This window comes from Notothenia rossii (genome assembly GCF_949606895.1).
Source record: "Notothenia rossii genome assembly, chromosome: 3".
NCBI classification, from domain to species: domain Eukaryota; kingdom Metazoa; phylum Chordata; class Actinopteri; order Perciformes; family Nototheniidae; genus Notothenia; species Notothenia rossii.
The window spans coordinates 49,208,889-49,227,834 of record NC_136901.1 but is presented as its reverse complement, the minus strand read 5'-3'; the positions used below and the strand labels follow the sequence as shown (position 1 = coordinate 49,227,834).

At 41.2% G+C, this 18,946-nt stretch overlaps 3 long non-coding RNA genes across 7 annotated transcripts; 2 read left to right on the top strand and 1 right to left on the bottom strand.

Annotated features, from left to right (window-relative positions):
- The first annotated feature begins 4,691 nt into the window (after positions 1–4,691).
- Positions 4,692–8,125, top strand: LOC307033630. Its single transcript, XR_013806586.1, has 5 exons — positions 4,692–5,441; positions 5,552–5,699; positions 7,064–7,207; positions 7,526–7,630; positions 7,966–8,125. It is a non-coding gene; the product is annotated as an uncharacterized lncRNA (long non-coding RNA).
- A 2,493-nt stretch (positions 8,126–10,618) lies between these two features.
- On the top strand, positions 10,619–11,311 carry LOC307031952. The gene is made up of 2 exons (XR_013806124.1): positions 10,619–10,808; positions 10,946–11,311. It is a non-coding gene; the product is annotated as an uncharacterized lncRNA (long non-coding RNA).
- On the bottom strand, positions 11,019–18,148 carry LOC307033926. Of its 5 annotated transcripts, none has more exons than XR_013806712.1 (8): positions 17,771–18,148; positions 17,596–17,667; positions 16,637–16,901; positions 16,364–16,459; positions 15,745–15,856; positions 15,415–15,582; positions 15,132–15,277; positions 11,019–12,230 (listed from the first exon to the last, which is right to left on the bottom strand). It is a non-coding gene; the product is annotated as an uncharacterized lncRNA (long non-coding RNA). The 5 variants fall into 5 exon arrangements; XR_013806714.1 differs by having other exon boundaries at positions 16,637–16,751; positions 16,832–16,901; positions 17,596–18,142; XR_013806716.1 differs by lacking the exons at positions 17,596–17,667; positions 17,771–18,148 and adding an exon at positions 17,383–17,550 and having other exon boundaries at positions 16,637–16,751; positions 16,832–16,901.
- Positions 18,149–18,946: the final 798 nt, after the last annotated feature.

Genomic DNA, 18,946 nt, shown 5'->3' with positions numbered 1-18,946 from the left:
AAAGGCTGCTGCTCTCGAGGTGAATGTGCGGCCTGGTCCTCCCGTCCGGGAGTGTAACTCTGACAGTCTTTCTTGATATGGCCAGGCTTAAAACAAGACAAGCACAGGCGCTCCCGCCGGCAGTGTGCTAGAGTGGAGTGTTCCATAGACTTGCATACCTTGCAGTGTTTTCTCTGGTCAGACGGGTGCTGCCTATACATTGGCTGGTTGTTTTGAGCCATCGGCTGGCTGTTCTGAGCCATCGCCTGGCTGTTCTGAGCTAGTGTGCGGTCAAGCAGGCCAATCAAAGTCTTTAGGCAATTACCATCAAACTGAGGAGCAGATGTGACATTCGCTTCAGCCTGGACAGGGGGCAACACTGGAAGGCTAGGCATAGACACCTCCTCAGACACAGGTGTTTGAACATGAGCTGCCACATATCTTGCTGCGCTGGGGCGGTTTGGTCTGGTGTTCAGCTGTTCTCTCATTTCGATTTGATAACGGTCAACATGCTCCTGTATTTCACCAGCTCTGTCCACTTCTCTGGCGCTTTGAACCGCAACACTGCAGCCAGGGAGGGATCTGGACAATACTTGACAAACATCATGGTTACTTCTCGACGGGGATCATCAATATGTCTCCCATGTCTGCTCAAGCCCTCCTCAGCTGCATCAACAGCTTTGTTAAGGCGGATCCAGTACTCGACAGGGTCCTCTCCTGCTACAGGCACAGTGCTGTAGAAGTCTGCAAGGGGCATACTCGAACATGACACACCACCAAAATGCTGTTTCAATATGTCAGTTATAACTTTTGGGTTCTCGTGAGGCTTCAATAACAGATTGCTACGGAGCGTTATCTTCACAATGTCTCTGGCTTTGCCCATTAATCTAGTCAACATTTCCTGATGCTGCTCACCCAGCTGTATGCTCCTCTTCCTTAAGTACGTATCCATGAGCTCCTCCCACTCATGCACTGAGAGCTTGTCAGACCCATCTCCTCTGTACACAGGAGGCTCTCTCACATCGGACTGCATGACTATCTTCACACCAGTCAGGTTAAGTGTGGAGTCAACGCGCGACTGGCCTGCACCTGAGTTCTGAACCCGTGCTTGACTGGCTTCATTCGCTTGACTCTCTTCCTTTAACTGAGCTGATATAGACTGTCCCACTTGCTGGGCGATGTGTGCGATGAGATCACTCAAAGCTGGGTCACTCCTGTCTGGGATGGCCGAAAGTGAAAAGGTAGGTCTGTCGGTAAGGGACGGGTGGCTAGGTAGACGGGTGGAGGTGAGAACTGGGGAACCTCCATTGTCTGGAACAATAACTGGGCGGGTGTAGCTGGGCGCTGGCGACATCATGTCGCCTGGACTTGCAACTGAAGAATTAAACAGCTGTGCCCCCCACCCAAAAGAGTTAAACAGCGGTGCACCCCTCCCCAAACCAGCAACTGGAGAGTTAAATAATTCCAAACCAGGAAGTTGTGCCCCCCTCCCAAAACCAGAAACATTTTGAACAGCTTTCCCCATTACATTGAAATCCATCTCTTTTTTCGTTTAAAAAAAACGTAGTCAATGTCAACAAAAACAGAAAATACTGATTCACAATGGACAATTTTTTCAATGTCTTTTTCTTTCACTTGACACACATTTTTCCAGAAAGAACACAATGTCCTTGTAACTGTGACAAAGCCACTTCAATATAACCTTCATAAGGGAACCTCTTTTTTGTTGTTGTTTTGACGTCCGACAACCTCCGGTGACCAAGCTGGTGTTGATCCACGATGTGATCCGGGTCACGGCACCAATGTAGCAGGTCTGGGCCTACTTCTCAGCAGACCCTTGCTACGACTCTGCGTTGTGTTGTGCGTGTTTGATGGACAAGGAGATTCGGTTGTTGTCTTTAACCGAAACTGTGGCGTATTTATTCCTCTGCATGAAGTAAACACAATAATGCAGCAGCATTAATAAACATGGACGTCTGCAACACACCAGTCTCAGTCTGCCATACAAACAACTGAGAGACTAGTCCTTATAAAACATTCAGATATCAAATCTGTCACAATAGATCACAATACACTGTACAATTACAGTTACACTGGAAATGTATACACCACCGGCTAATTAGTATTTTTAGACATGTAAATAAAACAATAAAATAAACACATAGTACAAAACACAATAGACCAAAACATGGGAGTAACAAACATACCTGCATGAAGTAAACACAATAAGGCAGCAGCATTAATAAACATGGACGTCTGCAACACACCAGTCTGTGGTGGGGAAAAGACGCCATTAAACATGCTGCAGGTGCTGTGTGTGAGTCCTCACAAGTGCTGCTAAACAGTACACTTAACTAAAAGTTTGCTAAAACACTCAAACTTCTGCAAAACAACTACACAGCAACACATTAGCACCATGGAATGATATTATAACCTTGTTTCACAGTTTAAGATTATATAAACACTGTAAACATCATTTAGAACAGAAATCTACAAAGAGCACATGACAAACTCTCCTCACCTCAGTCTGCCATACAAACAACTGAGTGAGAGAGGGTGCAACGCAGGTAGATGACGTCACTGCCGAAAGTGAAGACTTCAAAATAAAAGCATTAGCTCCCAAAACGGTCTTTTGTAGTAAACATACCAAAATAAAAGTGACAATAAATAATATTGGAACAATAAAATAAAACGTGAGGGATTATTGGTGGAATGCATTCCTGTATATTTATATACCTGCTACATAAGCAACATTTGCAGTATTTCAAACACAAGAAACAGTTATTTAATGCAACTTTACACTGGGAATTTTTTTCTCCAAACTCTGATGTACATCTGACCTGGTATTAATAATAATAATCCTTATATTTATTATAGCGCTTTATCAATGACTCTCAAAGCGCTTTACAAATACACATTACACATACAGATCATACATAATGGTCATGTACTGTGGGCAATACCCTCAGGTGAAGTGTCTTGCCCAAGGACACAACGGCCTGACGCAGTGGCGGCGGGAGCGGGTTTCAAACTGGAGCTCCCCAACGCCAAGGGGAAATCTGCGCCACCCGTCCCCGTACTTGCCTCAAGTCATCAAAGCCTTCTGAAGTAAGATTTTTCAAAACCTTGGACCTTTCCACTGCATAGAGTCAAATCCTTGCCCACTTCAAACAAACACAAAATCATCTGAAACAGAATGTTCAATTTCTAGGCCACAGAAAGAAACAGCTTGGCTTTCAAAGAGAGATTCCTTTGGCTCACCAGCCTCATTCGTTGGCAAATGTTTTAATAGCATGTTAGCTAATTTAAATTGGTACCTATCCTAATCTGAGTGACATATCTGGCAAACTTCACCACATATCGCTCGTGAGTTGAACACCGGTGCAACGCATTGTTATCTTTCTCAAGTTTCCAGCTATCACCTTCCACCTACTGATGGATGGGAAGCTGGCAGCATCAGGAGGTTCATTTCAGAAAATGGATAAATATAGCAGAGAGGCTACAAATGGAAACCAAATACTGGTCAAGTGTGTCTCCACGTCAGAGTCTGTAACTGACCAGTTTGATGTTGAACATGATTAATGATACAAACAGAGGGTCATTGTGAGTAAGGGCTCTGAGCTGTGCGGTATGGAATGCCATTTAAGCCAAAATTAAATAAATAAATAAATACATCAATAATTAAATAAATACATATATATATAAATATGCCTATGAAATAAATTATGAAATAAATAAATGAGGCAATAAATATGTATACATGTACATTTAAATACACATTTATTTATTTCATGGGACTTTTATTTCATAATGACACATTTATTTCAAGAGACTTTCATTTCATAATGACACATTTATTTATTTCAAGAGACTTGTATTTCATAATGACACATTTATTTATTTCAAGAGAATCGTATTTCATAATGACATATTTATTTATTTCAGATGACTTGTATTTCATAATGACGCATTTATTTATTTCAGGTGACTTGTATTTCATGATGAGACATTTCATGATGAGACATTTCCATTCCTTATATGCAAATGAACGGGGCGTGGTTAGCTCACAGATCCAGAGACCCAGACCAAAGCAACAGCACTACAACACTAACTACTCGAGAAGAGGAAGAAAATGGAGGAGAAGGACTTAAACATTTTTTTATAAACTATATAATAACTACTAAATGAAAATAAGGCGGGGCAGACAACATGGAAGATGTCGGTGGGCTCCAAGATGCTATGCTATCCTTAGCAGATCAAATTGATCAACACGGTTTACCAACAGATACTGTGTTGGCCCATATTGAAGACTTTATCGAAGTACTCGGGCGGATAAGCGCTCTTCGAGATATCGACACGGATGACGAAGTTGTAAATACTTTGACACTGATTGAGCACCGTGTTCGTGTGGAAGATGTCCAAGAAGTTGGTTCAAGCACAGGTGCAGGACACCCGCCTCTGGATATTCCATGCGATATGCTCGCTACCTATGTGCTGTCCGGTCTATCAACCCGAGAAATCGCGGATCTGTTTGGTGTGTCATCCCGCACAATTCAGAGGAGATTGGTCGAAGAAGGCCTAAGGTGAATTACTTGAGCTAACGTAAAATCAAATTATTGCTCTATCTAGCTAACGTCATACAAATAACGAGCCCATAGAAATAGAATACGAGTATACTACTATACTCATATTCTATTTATATGATCAGCCCGCTACAACTGTCACTATGGCAACGGTACACATACAAATGGCCGCCGCTCTGACCATCCTGCATTATCTTAAAATATAATACATCCATTATCCTGCTACGTTGATTTGAATGGGAATGTCCGTTCTACTCCTATTTTATTTCTATGGACGACACTGGTGGGCAAAAACGTGTATAATACAGTTAACAAAATTAAAACATGATTGACAAACAATTATTTAGTATTGTGTAGCAATATGATACGAAGAGATGTTTGAAATGGAGTATATATGTTAGACTGGTGGATGTTCGTCAACGTTAGCCAAAACGTTTATGTTGACGTTGCACACAAGTTAGGTCAGTTATTATTAACAGCTGCTCTGTCAGATATGACTATTGTTACACCGAAATCTGTTTGTATCGTGAAATTGCGGTTTTTGTTTATTCATCAAAAATGACTAAAGTCAGAGATGTTTCCTGATACACGTGAAGTTGCAGCCACTGTATAAATTAATGTTAAGATAACTGGAGTTGTGTTCATGCTAACTGTTACACCTAACTAACGTTGCTGTCGCTTATGTAATAAATATATAATTGAAGTGACATTACACATATATATGTTTTATGTTTTTCTACTGTAGAAAATCAGACCTATACTCTTCAATTAACGATGACGATGTAGATGCCTTGGTGATGGAGATTCAGCGCACTAATCCGAATGCTGGATATAAAATGATGCTGGGACATCTAAGGTCCAGAGGCATACACATTCAAAGTAAAAATTAACAGTTTTTGTTTAACCTCAATGTTCAACCCAATTCCAAATGACGTGGGTTTAGCCAGTCGCCAATTTGAATAAACAAATAAATCTCCTTTTTCAATCAGGGCATCGAGTAAGGGCGTCAATGCAGAGAGTGGATCCAGGAGCAATCTTGATTTGAAGGTTAACCCTCCAGACTACAAGGCGTCGTCAGTACAATGTTCCTGCACCAAATAGTCTATGGCATATAGACGGTAATCACAAGCTGATCAGGTCAGTTTTTCCTGCTGCTTTTTGAGCTGTGTCCATCATAATCTAGTAGGCCACTGCTCTTGAACTCCTGTACTCAAGTGCTGCAGTCCTGCAGTTCTTTGTTCCAAGCCTGTACCACACCACCTGAAATCACTAAATAGTAACATCATGTGAGAAAACAGAGGTGAAGGTGTGATTGCTGAAATAAGTGGGGCTATCTACAGACATTGCACCCTTGGAAGTATTGAGTGTGAGACCAATTTGAAGGCTGAGGAAAAAGTAACATTAAAAGATATACGGCCAGGTCATTAATACTTAAAGATGCCTTTATCCTTTTTTAATACAAAATATAACAATGAGGGTTCTGTATGTTAGATAGTTGAGGATATGAATTGAACTCCTTGTCTACTCATTAGATAATAATTGAGTTTGAATTTCAAACAAAAACACAATTAGATGCTACTAAAGGTACAGTCCTTGCATGGAGGCAAGCCCTCTACCACATACATCCTAGCTAAATATGAGCTCTTCTGATAGTACCATAATGTCAGTGGTGTCCAATTTTATCCGCAAAGGGTTGGTGTGAATGTGTTCCAACAAAGCAGTGACACATGAACTCACAACTAGTTGGTGCACTGGAATCGGGTGTTTCTCTGCTTGGTTGAAATGCACCCACACTGACCCTTAGTTGGGACATCCATGATGTATTTTAACAAATGTGTGTAAGCTTTGACATACAACATTATTTATAAGCATTTTCAAAGGTATGAACATGATCCAGAATATGTCTCAATTCCAAACAGTACCATGAAATCATATGTTCACATGTTCACATGAAATCACATGTTTCCTCTTCATATTTACTCTGTTAGGGCACTGTATTAGCACCTGAGGTGGTCAAATCAGTTTTAGCCTACTAACAATCTCAGGACCCATTGGTAAAGTCCTTTTACGGAGATTAGCCTACCGGAAACCAACATTTTAGCACCTTGTGTGATTCCATCTTTAGTAGAGATGAGAGGTTAGATGTTGGAAAAAGGTACTTTAAAATATAAATGTTGTTCACCCAGCTGACAAATCTGCTTGCCTTGGTAAAGTAAATTAAGCCATTGAATTTGCTTATTTATGTACAACTTTTTTTAAGTTAAAGAAGGTTAACATGCAATGTACGATAATGTTGGATATTGCAATGGCAATAATGTTTTGTGATATTGCAGGACATGTTGCTATTGCAATATCCAACGTTATCACCCAACCTGCCACAACCATACCCCTCCTACCCTATTCCTAACATAGCTTAATGAACAAGATGTGCCTTTATCAACTGTGATTTGGACATGAGGCCCCAATTCAATAACCAATTAATCCTGTTATATTTCACACAGATGGAGGATTGTTGTTCATGGTGGCATTGATGGATTCTCCAGGCTAATTGTGTACTTAAGTAGTGCCACCAACAACAGAGCTACAACTGTTCTTGAAGGCTTCTTGTCTGCTGTTGGCCATTATGGCGTGCCATCTCGAATTCGGTTTGTAATGTCCTACAAATGTCTAATAAATGAAGTACAATGAGACTTATTTGACTAAAATGTATTTTAATAGCATTTGTAACACAGGTACAATTATCAAAAAGAAAATGAGTGTTCGGAATTTCAAACAAGTGTAATGAAGGTGCTCTTCGGTAATCTTAAAACAGAGCTGGGTTACAACCCACGCAGAACGGCACAAACAGCCTTCTTCAGGGTATGCTTAGACCCTGAAGAAGGCTTTCCGAGAGAAGACCTTTCTTTTGAAGGTACAATTATGTTGGATAATCTTCAGATAAATGTACTTTTTTCCCCTTACAGATCTGACAAGGGGGGTGAGAATGTTAGGGTTGCTCATTTCATGGTCCAAACACAAGGGGAGAACAGGAGCTCTCATATTACTGGACGGAGTTTTCATAACCAAAGGTATGGAGGATTTAAAAAATATAAATTATTAAAGTACAATGAAACCGAGAGAAAAAGCATGTCTGTCCACCCTCACAAAACAATACTTACATTCAGGCGGGGCAGGGGGTGATAGCGGAGCGTTTTACTGGCAGTTCATAAAAAGTTCATTCGTCACTACCTAAAATCCAGCTCTCACTTCGCTCATCATTGTGTTCACACTCCAGTCTGAACATAAGTGTCAATCAGCCATTACTAGTAGAACCTTGTACAACTTTTCCATCCTGCTAACTGTTGAATAATGTGACCTGCCAAAAATACAATATAAAGGCTGTATTTCATTCTTTCTTTTACAGAATTGAGCGCCTTTGGAGAGATGTGTATGAAAATGTTCTTGATCTGTTCTACACAATATTCATCCAGCTGGAGGCCCAAGGATTACTCAATCCTGACCAAGAGATTGACCTGTATGCACTACACAGGTGCTTCATGCCACATATTCAGCATCATCTTCAGTGTTTCTTTTTTTTTTTTTTTTTTTTTTTTTCTTTTATTAGATACATAAATCCTGTCTATACGGGTTTTTGTTGTTTTGTCGAATCTCGTGAAATCTATTCGAGCGGGGTTCAGTGAGCGACAGACATCGATAAGGCCTGCATCGCTGCAGATTTCTTTCAACAGTTTTCCTTCCGCCCTTAGTTTAAAAACAGCTGTACTACACCTATCTATGTCTTCCGTTACTGTATTAAAATCTCCACCTAATATAATTTTATAACCCACTGTTAATATTTCTCTAAGTTTTCTAAATAATTGTAACTTATTTGTTGCGTCAGGGGCAGTATAAATATTAATAAGTCGATATTTTTCATTTTTATAAAAACAATCCACCATAAGCAGCCTTCCTGGGATTATGTCCCTTCTTCTAATAATAGTGATGTCTGTTTCTTTGAAGAAAATACCAACTCCATCAGCTCTGCTATCTCCGATGGATATAATACATTTTCCTTTATGCCACATTTTACAAACATCGTCAACATCCCTGGTGGTATTCAATCTAAGTTCCTGCGTAAAGAGGAAATCATAATTAGTGTCTAATAAATATTTAATTTTCCTATCTCGAAAGTTCTTAGATTGAACACCACGTACATTCCAAGTCGCGACGCTTATGAAGCTCATATTGGTTTTATATTGTCACTAAATTAGCCCGTTTTTCTATTTCGTTCAAGTTTCTACTTGCAGGTCTCTTTTTTGAGACCTCAGGCGGGGCTTCCCCCTGAGCCTCACTCGGGGGTTCTGGAAATTCCGGAGTTGGTGAAAAAGACCCCGAGTTGCTCTCAGGGGGCGAGTAGAGGGGCATGCTGACTCGCTGACCAGCTGTAAGGCTGTCAGGGCTGGAGTCAGATCCTGGGCTTTCGCTCACACTCTCATAATATTTCTCATCTTCAAACTCACTCTCAGAGCTGTACTCGCTCTCCACATCAATAGTTAATCTACCCTCACCTGACTGGGATGGATAGTTATCTTCAGGAGTTGAAGGCTGTTGATCTTCAGGGAGACAGACATCCTTGCTGGTAGGACGGCGATCAGGCTGCTGCTGGGCTGCTGGGTGAGGACCAGGACCGGGCCGCTGCTGGGCTGAAGGACGAGGACCAGGCTGCTGCTGGGCTAAAGGACGAGGACCAGGCTGCTGCTGGGCCAAAGGACGAGGACCAGGTTGCTGCTTGGTTGGAGGACGAGGACCAGGCTGATGCCGGGCTGAAGGACCAGGACCAGGCTGCTGCTGGGCTGAAGGACGAGGACCAGGCTGAAGCTGGGCTAAAGGACCAGGACCAGGCTGCTGCTGGGCTGGAGGACCAGGCTGCTGCTGGGCTGAAGGATCAGGACCAGGCTGCTGCTGGGCTGCAGGACGAGGATGACCAGACTGATGCTGGGTGGCTGAAGGAGGACCAGGCTGCTGCTGGGTAACTGAAGGAGGACCAGACTGATGCTGGGTGACTGGAGGAGGACCAGACTGCTGCTGGGCTGAAAGAAGGGGCTGATGCTGCTGGGTGACTCAAGGAGGACCAGACTGTCGCTGGGTGGCTAGAGGGAGTCCAGGACCAGGTTTCTGCTGGGCTGCAGGACGAGGCTGCTGCTGCTGGGTGACTGAAGGAGGACCATGCTGTTGCTGGGTTTTTGCCTTGTTTACATAAGAAGAGGGGCAGTTGAAGAAGGTGTGCCCAATCTTTCCACACAGGTTGCAAAGACTGTCTGAATTGCAATCTTTAGCCTTGTGGCCCAGTTCATTGCATCTCCAACATTTCACTGTGGTGCATTTTCTGACCTGATGGTCAGCTGAGTTGCAGATGAAACAGGTGACGGGTTGCCCTGAGTAAATTATTCTCCCATTATAGGGGCCAAGAGAAATCGAATTTGGGAGATTTTGGATCTCACCATCACTGTTTCTGTTCATCTTAATTTTGTATTTTCTCACTCCATACCATATTCCAAATGTATCTATTGGTTTGTATTTGCTGATAATATCTCCGTATCTCTTCAAATAGGTCTCAACATCATGGTCTGGAATACGGCCGGTCCAGAATTTAACAATGATGTTTGAGATGTCTATCTGAATGGAAGATTCGAAAGTCCAGTCTTTCCACTTGGGATCTGAGGTTTTAGATGTGATAACATCAAGGAAACGTCTCAGAGGAGCTTCTAGCAAAAAGCAAAGTTCAAACTCCTTTCTGTTTGGCAGTGCAATGAAGGAATACACATCATCTGTATTGATCCAGCAGGTATCAAATAATAGTGATTCACCAACATATTCACGACTTGGGGGCTCTCCTGAGCCTGTGAAGTTCAGGCGAACCCAAAACTGTCCAAATTTTGAAGCAAAAGATGGCACGCTTCCAGGAAGAGACATTTTCTTATATAGTTTTTTTTTTTTTTTTTTCCACCCTTTTTCACCTCCTTCCTTTCCTCTTCCAATCATTTTCGAGTCTTATTGGATCAGGTCGTTCAGAACGAATCATCAAAACGGTCAGCTGCACCTTTTCCGCGACCAGACATTTTCTATGTGATTATTCTTCAACGTTAAGAAGAAAGTCTTCAGTGTTTCAAGGAGGCATGGAATCACCATGGGCTGAGGACTGCAAGCCACCGTTCACCTTTACAGTTGTGGTTACTAAACAACAGAGAGGGACAAGATTTCTCACAGGTAAACAACGTTTTTTAGATGATGTAATGTATGCCATCTTATTCCCTGGCTCAATTATTTATTTAAAATACATGCAAAATGACCCACATTGTAATTGATTACACATTCTGAACGGCTTTATTCCTTTCGTATGTCAGGTTGGTGAGGATTATGGTGTGGACTGGGAAGGACCACATACCCCCTGTGCATCTAATGTCTTTGTTCCTGAGATCCAGCTCCTGCGCCCATTGAGTGAACAAGATCTTGTGGCCCTACCAAACCCCCATGTTCCTTTCAGTCAGGCATTGGCAGTTTATCTTGAAACTGTTCAAACCCTCAGAGTTATGTTGAACCCAGAACCTTAGGTCAGGCAACATTTTCTTCGCACGATTTCAGCAGTGGTGGAAGAAGTACTTAAAACCATTACTTACGCAAAAGTACCAATACAACAATGTAAATTACAAGTCAAAGTACAGACATACTATCAACAAAAATGTACTTTAAGTATCAGCAGTAAAAGTACATGTTGTGCAATAAAATGTAAATAATAATAAATTCTGATGCAGCATGTTACGGTTGGAGCTGCTCTCATTCCTTTAGCTGTGTATTCCTCTCTACTCCTTCTTTTACATGCAAAAGCACACTTGCATGCACATACTGAAGGATATGAAAATGAAGGATTGAAGAGCGACACGATGGAAGTAAGCCGAGAGCAGGGAACAGAGAGATGGTTGTGTGGTGACGTTGAAGGGAAATCATAAAGGTGGATGACCATTAATCCTTCAGTCCTACAGATCTTTTGTTGTACAGATTTAGCAGCAAACCTTTTGTTCCCAAAATACCAACCACACTCCATTCCCTCTCTGCCTCTAAAACGTTATCCTTTAGTTTTTCTCTTTCAGCTTTATAGATGTTCCACATTTTCTTTAACTCCACAGTTCCTACACTTGTCACTGTTACTTTTCCCCATGACATGCAGCGTACCATTCAATGCTGTGTGATTTATTCTGAGTCTAGCTATCATCATTTCCTCCCTTCTGTTTCTTTCTTTATAAATATGTGTCTGCTGGCAGACCATCAGACCAGCATTTATCTATCACCAGCTTATGTTAGTATTAAATATACAATGTACTCTGGTAACTATCAAAATAAAGACATTGTATAGTGTTCATAACAGTATTTTTATTTAATAAATTATACCTAATACAATAATATTACAAAAAAAACGTACATCTAAATAAATATATCATCTAAAATAGATGCGTTTGATTTAAAAATAACAAATATAATTCAAAATGTAAACAGCAACAAAGAAATTATAAACATTATTTTTCTTGTTAATATCCATTATCGTCTCTGTTATGTATCTTCCGGTCTTTGCCAATCTGGACAGCATTTCTTGGTCCTCCACGTCTTTCTCGTACAGCCACTGCTTGAAGCAAACTGAAAATAAGAAACAACAATGTTTTAACAAATCGTATTAAATTATGTGATGATAGAACTGCAAACAGAATTACGGAGCCCTGGAGGGTTCATAGAGAGAAAAATAAATAAAACGTGGCCACGTTTTACTAAAGCGTGCGCACGAGTTACTAAAGCGTGCGCACGAGTTACTAAAGCGTGCGCACGAGTTACTAAAGCGTGGCCACGAGTTACTAAAGCGTGCGCACGAGTTACTAAAGCGTGCGCACGATTTAATAACTAAAGCGTGCGCACGATTTAATAAAGCGTGGCCTCGTTTTGTGTGTGTGCGCGCACACGTGTGTGTGTGTGTTTGTGTGAGGGGCGTTTGGGTGGGGGGCGGCATTTGTTTATGATAGTATCGTTCGTTCCGGTGTACTCCGGCAGGACTATCACATCGAGATTAAGATTAAACAAATTTCTTTCACTTGGGAATACACATATAACTATGGAGAACCAGATTTGTGTAAATTACTGTTCGTGGTCATTTGAAAACAAATGCCGGTGGTGTCGGACACACACAAACACACCGAGCACGCACACAGAGCGGAGCTGAGCGTGCACACACACACACACACACACACACACACACACACACACACACACACACACACACACACACACACACACACACACACACACACACACACACACACACACACACACACACACACACACACACACACACACACACACACACACACACACACACACACACACACACACACACACACACACACACACACACACACACACACACACACACACACACACACACACACACACCATGCGCCCCGGTGACAGGACATCTCCTTCATAAAACGAGGCGGAATACTCTGGTAGTTCGATGTGTGTAGAGGTGTGTGTGGTTAAACGTAGCAGCCTCGATCTCTATTAAGCGGTTCTAATGAAGGGAAACACAGTGAAGTAAACAGTAAAAGGCACAGCTCTTTGCAGCTGGTGCTGCTCTTCTCAGATTCTGCTGAGTTACACGTTACTGCCTCCAGAGCCCTGTACTACGGAGCCAGTTCAACAGACCCTGGATATGTTCGATTTACCCGGCTTAACTAGCCCTAACAAACGCAATGTCGATAAGCGGTCCTGCGAAGCTGGTTATCAACTCAGTAAATCAACCAGGGTTTCTCTGACCGGCTGAGAGCGCGTTCACGTGAAAGGGACGGGGTTAGCAACATTTGACCAATCACAAACATGGAGACGCGTGCTGACAGCGCAGTGTCATACTTCATGAATGAATAGTGTAAATAGCGAATCCTGCTTCGTAGCACAGGCCACTGGTGCCGCAGAGATTTCATAAAGTGAAGGAGGTTTTCCTTCTATAAAACAGCTGTGGGCAGCAGATACTGTGAGTCACGGACAGGAATCCCTCAATATAAATAAAACAAGGCCAAGCTTTATTAACTCGTGCGCACGCTTTATTAAATCGTGCGCACGCTTTAGTTATTAAATCGTGCGCACGCTTTAGTAACTCGTGCGCACGCTTTAGTAACTCGTGCGCACGCTTTAGTAACTCGTGCGCACGCTTTAGTAAAACGTGGCCACGTTTTATTTATTTTTCTCTCTATGAACCCTCCAGGGCTCCGTACAGAATAGCTGTAACTTTAACTAAATAAATAACTCAGTTACCTCTAATCATTAACCCATGTTTGTATCATTGAGTTAACATACATACATACATACATGCTAAACTCTTATTGCACTTTTGGCAACGAGCATTTTCCACCTCAAGACCAAGCCCCCAGGAAGTGCGCCGGACTCTGAGGAAAATATTCGTTGTGTCCAAACGGCGGTACTACAATTTCCTTATCAGTCTGTGACGTCCACCGGCCCAGAAAATACTTTTTCCCCTTGACTAACATTGGGAAAGAGACGTCTGTAAATCGGTGGATAATTTTTTTGAAACTAAATAAACTACCCAGTATGAACTATTGTATAGCCCTAGAATCATTAAATCCTTAAAGTTGTAAAATGCACTAAAAGCCGAATCTAGATTTATTCTCTCTCTCCATTCATTCTAGTGAGCCGAGAGTGTGTGCTCGGGGGGGGCGGGGCTTAAGGGGCGCATGCTCTGTGAGCGCACAAACGGGTTCTTCTGCTCTGACAGCCAGGCATGCTGGGTAATCTGTGACGTTTCGCTCTCTCAAAAGTTGGGCCATTTTGACTTCATGCGCCAATGAGCAGCTCTCATAGGAAAGAACGAGACCCCGCCTCCCACGCTGTATCCAGTTCTTATTATACATCCATGCTCAAGACGGGTAACATAACTACCCTCGGGGCGCTTAGTTCTCTCCGCCATGTGTTTGAGTGCGCACACTGTGTGTGCGTGCGCGTGTGTGTGTGTGTGTGTGTGTGTGTGTGTGTGTGTGTGTGTGTGTGTGTGTGTGTGTGTGTGTGTGTGTGTGTGTGTGTGTGTGTGTGTGTGTGTGTGTGTGTGTGTGTGTGTGTGTGTGTGTGTTGCATGCATGTAGCAGGTTCTGTGTGTAAACTGCCCCACCCCCTCGCACACCGACAGGGGAGAGAGATCTCTCGTCTGGATTGGAAAGATCGAAAATAAATCATAGACGCACTTCGTAGTCTTTTTGCATATTAGAAACGGAGTTGGCGACAGTAAGACTGCGATATGTTTGTGTAGATATAATACATATGACATCTATTTTTTAAATGTCTCCAGTACCGATAAAAAGATCGATAACGTTGGACGTTAACGGTACCACGGTCTTTAATAATTCAGCCCCGGGCCCCGTTAATACTGGGGCTCGGTACCCATCCCTAGTTTTAATTATTACATCATCAATATTACATTTCAAATAACCAAGTACTTGGTATCTCACAAAGCGCAAGTGGCTAGTGCTGCTAAGAACATACCTGGTGATGGTGGCTCTTCGCTGCAGGATCTGGTCGATGTCCTCCTAACAGAAGCGATTGCCTTCGTCGTTCTCGTCCATGATGGCGGCGTAGGCTCCTTTCCTCAGGAGGTCCTCGATCTCCTTCTTGGAGAACTGCTGGACCGGCTAAAGGCGACGCAGAGAGACATTTACACAAGTGGATTTAGAAAACTCTTTTTGAAATTAAACTAAGCGTACTGCAACAGCGACTGACCCAAAAATGACTTGGCATCTAGAAATATGACAGATTTTTTTTTTCTCACCCCGTTGTTGTTGCCTTCTTTGTTCCCACTTGTGCTCTGCAGGACAGCACGGTCCAGCCCGAGCTTCAGACTAGCTTTATCCAGCTTTTCCCTCTCATAGTTTCTAGTGATCAGACGGTACACCTTCACCGCCTTAGATTGGCCAAAACGATGACACCGAGCTTGAGCCTGAAATAAAAAATTAAAAGAGGGGTCAAAAGAGCAAAGTTTTTAAGCATTAAATGGGAAAATATACACTTAAAGAACCGAGGGAATAAACGGAAAGACTGTTGTTGTTGTAGCCCTATTGAACTATCTTTAGGACAGACAGAGCAGATATATATATCGTACCTGCAGGTCATTTTGAGGGTTCCAGTCAGAGTCTAATATCACACAGGTGTCCGCAGCAGTGAGGTTCACAAGCTCTTGATCAGGTGTTTGATGTGGGCTGGCATGATCCTTTCTGCAGCGATAAATAAAGAAAACAAAGAAGACCTTATTAATAATAGTAATGATGGTAACAACAATAATATTAGTATAACTATTTATATAGCACTTACACAATAATTGCAAAGTGATTCTCACAACAAAAATAAAGAACAAAACAATGTCAACAATAAAAAAAAAAAAAAAAATAGGAATGTTAAGAGACAAAGAAATGATAAACATTCTGAGAGGCCGACTACAAAAAGGTAGACTCAATGGCTCTTGATGACATCAATGAGCAGTCCCAAAACATGCTGCTGTATCAAAAGAAATAGGTCCAGATTTCTTCTATTTAGTGTTGGATGATTTGTTGTATTGATTGCTGATGGATGTTAAGATATGTTTTACAATTATAACTTATTGTAATTGGAATCAAAAAGTTTAAAATCGTAGTTTTAATAAAATGACTAGCAATATAGGGTTTATTCAACAGCGGTAAAGCATTAAGTTGCTAAATTAACGTACACTGAACTGTAAAACTTACCACTATTTAGGAAAGGACCTGATCAGAAGGATTGACTAGTAAGACAGCAAAGAGGTGGAGGAGGTCTCTGTCATGTACCATTGGTAGATGTTACACCTGAAAGAAAGATAAGGAAATAAGAGAAGACAGGAGGACAAACATCCTCTTAAGTAAAAGACCAAATCATGTCAAGCTTTACATCTTTCAGTCTTTATAATGCACTGTTGGAAATTACATTCCAAAGGCTAAATTCAAACTCAATACCATAAATAACTGGGTACCAAAGTGCTTTACCTGATAGAACACGTTCCACACGGAGCAGCAACCATCCGGCTGGGCCTTTTGCTGCATATCATCTCCTCCCTCTCCACTGTTTCCAGTAGATCTCTACTGCCTCTGTCCAATAAAACTGAAATGCCCCAAAACAATCATATTTAAAAAGTTAAAACAATAACTTGCTTTTGGCATTCAAATGTATTAGAATCTCACCTTTTTCCTGGATGTCAGGAAGGCGTTCCCTTCAAGTCCGTAACCAGTCATAGGAGTTCAAATGCAAAGCCTGAACGATGACAAGAGCGAGACTTACATTTTACAAGATAAGTAATACCAGAGCAGTGTGTACGACATGCAGAGAACAGATCAAATCCCCTGACAGACTCACACACTTTGGTTATGTCCTCATCTGATAATGATATTTCATTTTTAGCAGCAAAGTAACATTACTCAAGGTATATGTTGGACCCAACTCATGTACAGTATGTTTTGCATCTCCTCAACAATGGTCTGTATAGTTGAGTAGAAACAAACTGTCCCTAGAGTGTCAGGTAGATTAACAAAGAAAAGTTTGCAATGAAGCACAAAACCCCTCTTTGTATTAAGCTAGCTGCCACAGAAAGTACAGCTTAATATGCTAACCTGGTAGAGTTAGCCAACGTTAGCTAACTTCATGTCAAACTAAAAACCTCTAACGTGCATTACATTGACGATTTTAAACACAACTTAACTCTTTCAACTTGTAAAATAACGTTAATTTAACATACCCTTAAATAACTACATCACGTTTTTCAGAACAACACAAACTGCAGAAAACGTTAGCTGCTAACTGTTGTTAGCTAAGACAGCTAGCTCGTAACAATAGCCTCCTAGCAAACTTAAGGTTACGTTAACATTAACTTAACGTTGTAAGAAAGCAAAACGAACCTTCGACAAATATTTTACTCTCAGACTGGGTGTAATTGTGTTGCATTGCTTACCTCCAGAAGGACTTTTAGCTGTTTCCCAGTAGAGACTAGAGCAGGGGTCTCCAACCTTTTTTAGGATGAGAGCTACTTTCAAAAAATAAAACAAGTCGTGAGCTACTTTTACTCCTCTTTTTTTGTTTTTTGCAGTGTATATATTTAGCACATTTTAACATTATTATATGCTTACCTTTAACCTTTGTGTGCTGTTTGGGTCTGTGGGACCCGTTTTCAGTGTTTACTAAAAGAAAATGTATGCAATTTAATTATTTTAACCTGCTTTATTTGGGGGCATGCACCCCTGGGAAGATTTTTGTTTTTTAAAGTTGAAGTTAAATGCATCAATGCACAACATGAATTTATGGATACAGCTCTCAACACTCATATGAAAGGGAGCTGTATACTTTTCAATAATCCAAACATCTTTAGAACACACAGGGAGGCGTGTGGCGCGTGGCGCAGTGGAGTAGTGCGTTGGTGTTCGGATCAGGGGAGCACAGGTTCAAACCCCGCTGCAGAGAGCTGTCAGAGCGGTTGCTCTCAGAAGAGCAGCATTGGGCAGACCAGATAAGAACCAGTTAGTGTCAATGTTGTGGTGCTGTTGCTTTGGTCTGGGTCTCTGGATCTGTGAGCTAACCACGCCTCGTTCATTTGCATATAAGGAATGGAAATGTCTCATCATGAAATGTCTCATCATGAAATACAAGTCACCTGAAATAAATAAATGCGTCATTATGAAATACAAGTCATCTGAAATAAATAAATATGTCATTATGAAATACGATTCTCTTGAAATAAATAAATGTGTCATTATGATATACAAGTCTCTTGAAATAAATAAATGTGTCATTATGAAATAAAAGTCCCATGAAATAAATAAATGTGTATTTAAATGTACATATATACATATTTATTGCCTCATTTATTTATTTCATAATTTATTTCATAGGCATATTTATATATATATGTATTTATTTAATTATTGATGTATTTATTTATTTATTTAATTTTGGCTTAAATGGCATTCCATAGTGCGGCTCTTTAATTTGGAGGCTGCAGATTTATCACATATCTTTCCGGCTGCAGCAGTTAATTAACTGCCTGCCAAAGAATCACAAGCAAGCGTATCTTAAAGATGAAGTACTTATGGATATTTACAACCTTTAAAGTGAAAAGGAAATACCATTGTATGCTTTTAGGATTATTTTTGGAGTACAGCTTCACCTTTCTTTTTTTTCAAGCTCTCTCAATGTCAGTTTCTCTGTCTCTTTCAACAGTGATTAACAAAGAAATTAAATAATGAAACCACTTTTGTAGTATTGTGTGTTTTGTTGCACAGAATTTGAGCAGAATGTTTGGTCTTGAT